Source organism: Apodemus sylvaticus, chromosome 1 (genome assembly GCF_947179515.1).
Source record: "Apodemus sylvaticus chromosome 1, mApoSyl1.1, whole genome shotgun sequence".
NCBI classification, from domain to species: Eukaryota; Metazoa; Chordata; class Mammalia; order Rodentia; family Muridae; genus Apodemus; species Apodemus sylvaticus.
In genome coordinates this window covers 138,261,774-138,271,169 of record NC_067472.1, presented here as the reverse complement: position 1 = coordinate 138,271,169, position 9,396 = coordinate 138,261,774, and the positions used below count along the sequence as shown (strand labels likewise).

Genomic DNA, 9,396 nt, shown 5'->3' with positions numbered 1-9,396 from the left:
CATGAGGCCAACATTTTTTCCTAGGAATCAGTTGGAATCCTCATTTTCTACTCAAGTGCCCCCCCCCCAATGATTTTTCTCCCTCTCCCCTGTGGATTAGTGCCTCCCTCCCCTTTCTACTGACCATTCTAGAACTTTCCTGAAGAGGAAATCTATTTCTTTTGGGGGGAGGGGTTCCCCATTTCATGCCTTCAAATAATGAATACTTAATTCATTCCCTCCCTTTATCAATTCCCCCAAACGAATAAAAGAAGCAGAGATACAATAACTGGCAAAAATTGGGAAGACACTGAGCTGTCTCTTGCGTTTTAGTACAGCTTTAACTAATGGATTTTTGTTGTTGTTTTGGTTTGTTTTAAGGGGAGAATAATGGGGAAACATGGATCTTTTATTTTAGGAAACTGTTATGGTAAGATGTATGTCAGACTTGACAAATGGAACTAACGCTCTTCACTGCTTCTTGTCCTTGTCTTAAACAGGAATTAAGTTAAACACAGTGCTGAATGTTAATTACATGTTTACTGGCTAATGAAAATTACAAATGGTTTTGCCACCTCAAACAATGATGAAACTCTGAAGACACTGTAATTATATACTTTGAGGGAAATAACTCAGAATATTGATCATAAGAAGTGTAAATCTTTTTTTAACTATTCATTAATACCATAAATATGGGCTACAGAAGTTTTTCCTTGCGGTTTGTCTCATCAGTTACAATGAGTGGATGGCTGGTGGGGCTCCTCCGGAGAGGAGGTGAACTCGGTCTCTTAGAAGGAGGCCACGTGTGTAATTCAGTAGTGCCCCCTCCCTTCTGCCCCGCCCCCTTCATCCTAGTTGAAGGTCGAAGGATCTCCAACAGGGAGGCCGGGCTCTGGGCAGGTGAAGGTGATCTCAGTCCAGGCCTCTCTCCTCCCCTCCTCTGGTCCTCTCCTCTTCTCCCGCCTCCTTTTCTTTTCATGCCAGGTCTGATCGATGACCACCTTCCCCAGCCTGGGCGCCTGGGATAACCTAATGAAAGACCAATTAGACCTGGCAACTCATCGCCACCCAGAGACATAGTCCTGATCATTTCAGTTCCCTCTTTCAGAGGTGGCTAGGGAAGTCCTTGCCAGAGAAGAAGGTGTGTGTGTGGGAGGGGGGGGGGACGATAGGCATGGAGGTGGCTGTTGGGTAAGGTGGTTCAGCCGCTAAACCAGAACTGGGCTTTGGAGTAATTATTTTGTGGTCATTTTTTTTTTCAACTTTGGCCAAATTTAGAACACTGGTAGCCATTCCAATCTGGAGGGTCAAAGGTGAGAGATGCACTAACCCTAAAAGGCAGGCCTGACGCGACGGAAAGGCCATGCTCTGGCAGTGGTATGGGGTGGGGGTGAGGGGTGGTGAAATTCCATGGCTCCTCCCGGGTGGGGCCAGGGTGGGGACTGGAAGCCTGTATGCAGGGGTCCATCACCAAGTGCAGGTTTAAAGTGAAATATTGAAGATTTAAAAAGAAGTGTTCAAGGCTTGTGGGACTGGACTCCTCCTTTTCCCTGTGAATTCCCAAGGCTCTGGTCTTTGTCTTAGAAGGAATGGAGTTTCTGAATGGTGTGAAAAGGACAGAGAGGGTCGCTTCCAATCGATTTTACTTGTCCTTTCTGCCTTTTCGGATCAACGCCCTTCAATGGACACAGAGGTGCTCTTTCAACCAAAAACTTGTGCTACATTTTCTGCCTGTATTGGTGCTAAATACAATAAGCGTCGGGCAGATTTTCTTCTTTTTGCTCTCCAAAGGGGGGGGGGGGGGAGGATCATGCAACCAAAAAAAAAAAAAAAAAAAAAACCCAAAAAGAAAAAACAAAAAAACAAAAACAAAAAAGCAAACCCCACCCTAATTAAATTGTTTTATATGGACGGTCAAGACAGAGCAATTAAGTATGCATTAGTATAAAGATAGACTCTGCAGATATGGCGTTTTAGAAAGCCATGGCTATGACAACAGCGTGGGTATTAGGCTATGGGGAGGGGTGCGTAGACACAGCCGGTTGCACCTTCTTCTCTGGGCCCCAATGGGCAAAGGCCCAGGACTCAGGTGAGGGGAAACAGGTCAGCTAACAACAGGTGGGTGGTTGAAGACTTGTAGACCTCAAGTTTAAGAGCAAAGAAGCCCCCACCCCTAGAAAGGAATGGCTGGATAGTCCTCACTGCCTACAGCCAACCCTGGTCATTTAGCAGTTCCAGGTGGTGAGAATCATAGGACAAGGTAAGGCTGTGCAGCGTCCAACTCTGCATGGAGCCCACTTCCTGAGGTCCCCCGGGACAAGGTGGAGCTGTGTAATCATGAAGTTGTCCTGTGAGCAAGCCCTGGGTAAGCGCTGCCACCGTAGCCACCTGAATCTCAGCGCTCTAGCAGCCAAGAGTAGGCCCCCTCTCCACACTTGACAGCTAAGCGCCTTTTTTGCTTCTAAGGAAAGGGGCGTCTGGTGGAGAAGAACGTGAAGTTCCCACCCGACAACCTGCGCGGTCCGACTGGCAGCAGGAACAAGATGCTGGAGGAGCAGAAAGGGGGTGGGGTGGGGGATAGCAGAAAGGGTGCTGGGGGAGCAGATCTCTTAACTGGGGCTGCAGCTCCGAGCTTCTCCACCTCTTTTCGGCCTTAGGAGGTGTGGGAGGGTGAGGAGCTTCGTGCCCCGAAGGGGACGACCCTCAAAGCAAGGGGCTGGGGCCTCCCTGCGTGCCTACGCAGGACTCTGATGAGTGGTCCTGGGCCACAGGGTTGCTAGCGCGTCTCACGAGCTCCGGAAAGGGCTCTGGGGTGCACCGCGCATCCTAGGGAAGGAGCGGGGGCGGTGTGAAGGAGAAATTGGCAAAGTGGGGAAGTGACTGAATGTCAAAAGTAAAAAGGTTGAAAAGGCAATTTTCCTGACGCGCTTTGCCCCCCTTTCTTCTTCTCTCCCTGGACCTCCCGCCCGGGCTGTAAATCTGCGGCTGGTGGCCAGGACACTAGAAGTCCCCTCGGCGGACCCAAAGCGGCCCCGCCCGCAGAGCGCACACCTCCCGGTGGGTCCCCGCATCGATCCGAAGCCTAGCTGAGGATGTCACCGCACTAAATATTTACTGATCACACACAAATAGCCAGAGCTCGAACGATTTTCCTCTGTGAGGAGAGCGCAGAGAGCAGGGTAAATCATTTTATTAGTGTGGATAAAGCCCAGAGCACACTCCGGGCTGGAGTGTTTTAAGATGTGTCTTCAACGGGATGAAAAGAGTTAGGGAAATCGATACGGAGTGATTAGAAGCCCCCGGGGTGACGAAGGGGGACCTGACTTGCAGGGGTTTGGCGGGGCCGAGAGGGAGGAAGCCAGCTCCGAGGGGGGACCGCCGGACCATCGCCTGGGAGCTCAAGCGCAGGCCTCGGCCCCTCTGCCGTCGACGACGGAAAAGGTGGCAGCGCAGCCTGAGATAGGACTCTGCCGCCTGGCTTTGCAAATTGGGCTGAGCCGGCCGCCGCGGGCCGAAGGCTTGGGAGTCATCCGCCGCACGCCAGGTGGCCACCGGAGTTGATGGTCTACGCGAAGCGAGGACAAGGACAAGGCCGCCTAGGTAGCCAAGGTGCGGGACCCAATGGACTGCTTTCTTTCCTTGCCATTTTGAAGACTCTTTTAGGTGCCACTCCAGGCTTTTTCAACTTTCTTCTTGATCAATCTCCATCTCTCGTCTTATTTAGCATCTCTAAGGACCCAGTAGCCCAGTTCCATCAACGGCTTGGCTTTCCCTGCTATCCGCCCAGTGTTCGGGGCGGCCACCGGGTGGCGAGACAAGCCTCCCCGCCCCCCACCCCCTGGAATCTGTAGAACAGTGGATTCCAGGTTCGTGGCTCGGTTTCCAGGCAGGTGGATCGAAGTCTAAGGCCAAGGATTAAGTAAGGCAGGGGCACCAAAGAGAGCCGAAGGGCTGCGGGTTTTTCGGCTAGAGGGAAACAGCTTTAGCAGGATCAGGTCCCACTCCAGCTAGTGGGGACCTGTCTAGGACCCAAAGATTAGATGCTGGGGGCTAAAGTGCAGTTCACGGGGCGTTGGGTAAAACTACTATTACTAGAAGGAAGAAAAAAAAAAAAAAAAAAAAAAAAAAAAACCAACCCTCCGCAAAGCCAAGCAGCAGTGTTCTGGCTTGAGAATGTCTTTTCACTCTGAAGCGGGAGTCTCGCTGCTGTGAACAAACCCAGAGCTTCGAAACAGCTGTAAACAACCTAGTAGGCTCTAATTTCTTGGAGGTGGAGGGTTAGGGCACAAGGTGAGAAAAGAGAACAAGTCTTTGCCTTTTTCCTGCTTCTGAGCTTCAAAGGTGGCGAAATCTTTTGAAAGAAACGTATAGCTCCCTACTATGTGCATGCATGTACATTTTTTAAAAATGTGCAACTGGGTGTCAAAGGTGTACCTTTCCTTTGCCCAATTTTCTTAGTAGCTTGGGCTATTAAATTCAGGCTACTCTGCGTCCTTCGGTGCAACAGGAAACATAACTGAAGATCCAATTAACCGTTTTCCAGAAGGGAGATTTTTTTTTTTTAAATATGAATCCCAGTGGATTAGAATGGTGTGTTCAGGTGTGAGGGGATCAGCCTCCCGCTCCTTCCTTAGTAATCTTCTCTAGGTCCTACAGTGGAAGTCAGCCACACCGCTGACCTGGAGGAGTGTCAGCCTAGTTAGTCTCCATTAACCCTTCTTGGTCTTGGCCACAGAATGAAGATTAACTACACTAAATGGCCCAAAGATTGATTTAAGAAGGGATGAATGGAAGGACATAGTAGAAGAAGAAGAAGAAGAAGAAGAAGAAGAAGAAGAAGAAGAAGAAGAAGAAGAAGAAGAAGAAGAAGAAGAAAGGAAGACAGGGAGGGAAAGAAAGAAAGGAAGTGAGAACAAATGTAAACGTTAGCCATTTAGCTATAATGGCCTTAGAGCACTTCGCCCTTCCCATATGCCCACCCATCTTCACGCCAATGCCCTGCAAGCAGGGGTTTCTATTCAAAGACAACAGTCTCATCTATCAAGGCATACTCCAGGAAGTTGGACTTAGGGGAATAAGAAAATACGATGGAGTAAATTCCCCCTCCCCTGTTTAACTGATCACCCAAATCGCTTTAACAATATTTTACAATTTGTATATTATTATAACATATATATGTATATATGATTTTTGTGTTAGAGGTTTAAAAAAAAAAAACCCAAGACATGGTTTACCTTCTTTCATTGAAGCAAGAGCTAATTTAAAATTGTGTCAGCAGCCAAATTATAGCCATAAAGTGTGGATGAGGTTAGGAAATATATTCAGCTGGCTTCAAATGTGGTGGCATTTCTGTGGGTCCCAAGATGCTGGGTTTGTGCAGGAAGGCATAAGCACACACTGGAGGTGCTCTCTCAGTTTTAGAAGCGGCTGGATGGATTAAAGGTTCATATACCCAAACACTAGATAGAGGCTGTCATTCATGTGTACCGGCCTGGAGGCTGGCAGAAGGCAGTGCAAAAAGACTTTTGAATGAGCTCTCTAGAATCACCAGTGCTGGAAGACAAGCAGAAGCAACTCAGCCAGTGCAATGCTATTATGGCTTGCAAAAATCACAGAAAGACACTTCAAAGTGCAAGCTTCAGATTTCCAGTCGGTAGCTTTGGCAGGATATTTAAGCAAACAGTGAACATCTTTTGCCTGATGTGTTTATTTTAAAATTCAAGGCTATGTAACATGGGCATGAACACACATTGTGTGTGTATATGTGTGTGTGCTGTGTGCTGTGTGCTGTGTGTGTGTGTGTGTGTACTTTTTAGCTCATTGATGACTTAAATCTTAAATATTGGACTATAGATGATGTCACTGCCCATTTTACCAAGCCTGGTATGAGCTATTTATGATTTTAATATTAACATTACATTATAAGTTAGCTCCTGCTGAGAAAGTTCCAAAGTCATCTGAGATCATGTGGACAGCAGTTCTTACTTAGACCTGGACAATGTCAAGAACAGTGGTTGGACACTGTATGTTTTCATTCTCAAGAGCCTGAAATGAAATCTTTAAAACAAGAGTTAATTTTTACTATGTAAAATAAAAAATACTAATTGATAGCAACAAGGTCTGCATGAAAGTTTTAGAAAGAAAATATCTAGAAAAATTAATATTGTTAATTAGCTGCATGAGTGAACTTCAGGCAAATACCAGCAGCACAACAAACGAGGATTCATTTGATTAAATTCCTTTAACTACACACTCAAAGTCAACTTTAGAAGGGGAAATGGAATGTATAGATTCACTGTTCTTTGTTTAGTTGTTTTTTAGGACATTTACCTACCCCACTTTCAGTATAAAGATATAACTTAAGAATAAGATAATAGCCAGAAATTGGTAAGCTGCTATAGTAGAGGAATAATATGTGTTAATTTAGAGAACATTCGGGTACTTACATTATCAGCTTCATTTGTCCTCTTCAAAGGCTGCTTCCTTGAAAATGAGTAGGTGCATGCTAAAAATAAATAAATCCTGCACAGAATGTAAAAGGGATTTTTTTTTAAATCACATTTAGTTTCTTGGTTATGGAAAGTATTATCTTGAGGGCTTGCAAACTGTATTGTTTGAAAACACACACTCACATTGACAATTGCATTAGCCTTGTTATTTGAAGTACAAGGTAGGGAACAGTAATTTTCCTACCCAATTATTAGAATTTATTATACATTGGTTAATTTTATTTAAGAGATTCCTAAATACATGACTATGGTAAATTGATTGAGATACTGCCCTTTAAACATTCAAAGGAAATCTGAAACCACTAAAGGAAAGAAATATTGATTTCAATGACAGATTTCACACAGGGTATTTCTTGACAGGACCAGATCATCTCATATGTCAAATGTCAAAGACAAGAAGTTAAAAAATTAAGGCAGCCTATATCTGTGCCTATTACATGTTGACTTATTTAGTCCCAGTGATGCTGCAGTAATCTGTTGCATAGTTTCTTGTTGGTTGCATTTCCAAACACTCAAAAGAATGTAAGGCCTTGAAACTTCAGCACTGGGAGATTTTTAAAGTTAGTTGTTTGGTTTTTGTTTTTGATAGTCTTTTTTGATAATAAAGACTTAGCTTATTTACCCATTGATTTTTTTCCCTCAAGTGATTTTGGTTAACATATTGGCCTTCAAAATCGTATGTTATCTTGAAAACAAATCTGTATTTCTTATATAAGTTGAAGTCAAATAAAAGATGGCTGATCTTTCAAAGAATGTACAGTTCAGTGTTCTTCAGTTACTGAAGAACTACTGTTTCATCCTCATGGTTTGATCAACCCAAAGGACACCCTCATCTGCATATTTATATTTATATACATGTATGCATTTTTGTGCTTATGTGTTTAAGTGCCTGCAGAGGCTATAAGAGGGGATCCAGGACCCTGGAACCAGAGTTATAGGAAGTTTCAAACAACCCACCTTGGGTGCTGGGAATCGAACTCTAATCCTCTGCAAAAGCAGCAAGTGTTCTTAACAACTGAACTATCTTTCCAGTCCCTACTTCTTTCTAAATAAGTCTTGAAATTAACACTGATGTGGTGTGGATGAATGTATAATAGGAAAGCCGTGGACTATCCCTATTTATTCTGCAAATGTCTTTTATTCTTATATACTTTAAAGATCAGAGTTATTGAGTCCCTTGAAGGAGCAGCAAATAAAATTTCTACTTATGGACAAGAGATATGACGTTTCCTTTGAGGCTTCAGTAACACAAAAAAGTTTTCCTAATAAATTTGAGGCAACTCTATTCTAGATACTTAAAATAGGGCATATCTCAGACATGACTTGAGTTTATGAACTTCTACCCTATTGTTTCTGATAATTAGTAGATGGCCTTTTATCTTTAGTTACTGTCTTATTTGTTAACAAAGTAAATGTTTAAAATTAAAAATGTTTCCAGTGTTCTTGCTTATAGAAGGAAAAACATTATATAAATTATATTATTTACTTTAATAATTTACTTTATTTTATTAATAATTAAATTAATAATATAGATTTGGGTTTGTAACCATTTAAATTATGTTGTTTATATAAATTATATTAAATAATTAAATAAAATATTAAGTAAGATTTTTATTCAGACTTGTATGTCCAGTCAGTAGTGAGTACTTTATAGCCTCTTCAAACAAAATAAACAAAGTAATACTACATAAAATAGCTAAAAAGAAACCCTCCCAAAACAAACAAACAGAAACCCTTAGAATTCAATCTCTGGGAAATATAGGCACACTGTTTTTACAATTGAATACTTTTTTAAATTTAATTATGTTTTTTACTTATTCACTTTACGTCTCCCTCACTGCCCCATCCCAGTCACCCCCTCCCACAATTCTTCCCCACAATTGAATTGTTAATAAGGTTTTGTTTCATCTATCTACTTACCAATATGGTACAGTTCTGCATTATGCAATTTCTGCCTTGAAGATCAAATTGTAACAACATGCCATCATAGGCTTTTCTGATGTGAAGGCAGCTTTGAAAACTATATCTCCAAAATTTAAAAAAAAAAAAAAGTGACAATTAGCAGGGCAGGTCGGTGCTCCTCACTTTTTTAGTGATGTCAGAAAGGTTTTCTTTTAAGAAATTACTATAGTGTTTTGCTCATCAAATGCGAAATGTGAAATAATAAGAGGAAAAGCACCAAAGGAAAGATTCTCTTCCATTCTTTACCACTCAGGACCCAACAACAAGAAACAAAACAAAACCTAATCCCCACCTACCTCCAAAAGTGGCCCCCAACACTTGGGAAGAGTTTCTGTGAAACTAGCTGGATAACTTCCAGTACCCTCAGTTCCTGAACTTTTCAAAGGCACCAGGCAATGGCCAGTGTGAGTCAGGAACGGCCAGCGTGGAGGAGGAAGCAGGGACCCCACTTAGCTGCAAACTTGAGAAAATAACTGTTGAAAGTTTCCAAAGGAGGTTTGAAGAGGCAGGACAGTAAGAGCTGATAGAACCAATGTTACTCTTTTCCGGGCATTTCTATCTTTTATGACTATGCCCCCCTCGAACCCAATCCCCCGTTTACTGTCTGTCTTTGTGCCTCCAGGGCCAGTGAAGGAGCAGGGCAGATTCGAGATTGCTTTCAGAGTTTGCCTTCTCTGATGATGGATTACCATGTCAATTTAAACGGCATAGGATTAATTTGTTTCAATGATTTCTCTTTAGGCTGAATGCCAGCCGTTTTCTATCTCTCCCCTTGCTCTTCAGAACTACAACGAGAGAGAGAGAGAGAGAGAGAGAGAGAGAGAGAGAGAGAGAGAGAGAGAGAGAGAAGTGTTTCCATATTTTAAGTTGAGAGACAGTAATAGAAATAGACAAGTTGTGTGTACTGTTGCAACAGTTATAGGTTTGAGCCCTTTTATCTCAAAAA

The 9,396-nt window shown here is 43.1% G+C and overlaps 2 long non-coding RNA genes across 4 annotated transcripts in view; one reads left to right on the top strand and one right to left on the bottom strand.

The window, feature by feature from the left end:
* Nucleotides 1-9,396, top strand: part of LOC127667629 (uncharacterized) — a 135,860-nt gene that overhangs the window by 1,623 nt on the left and 124,841 nt on the right. The window lies entirely within an intron of this gene.
* On the bottom strand, nucleotides 320-9,179 carry LOC127667640 (uncharacterized). The gene is made up of 3 exons (XR_007973909.1): nucleotides 8,409-9,179; nucleotides 6,426-6,501; nucleotides 320-1,008 (listed from the first exon to the last, which is right to left on the bottom strand). It is a non-coding gene; the product is annotated as an uncharacterized LOC127667640 (long non-coding RNA).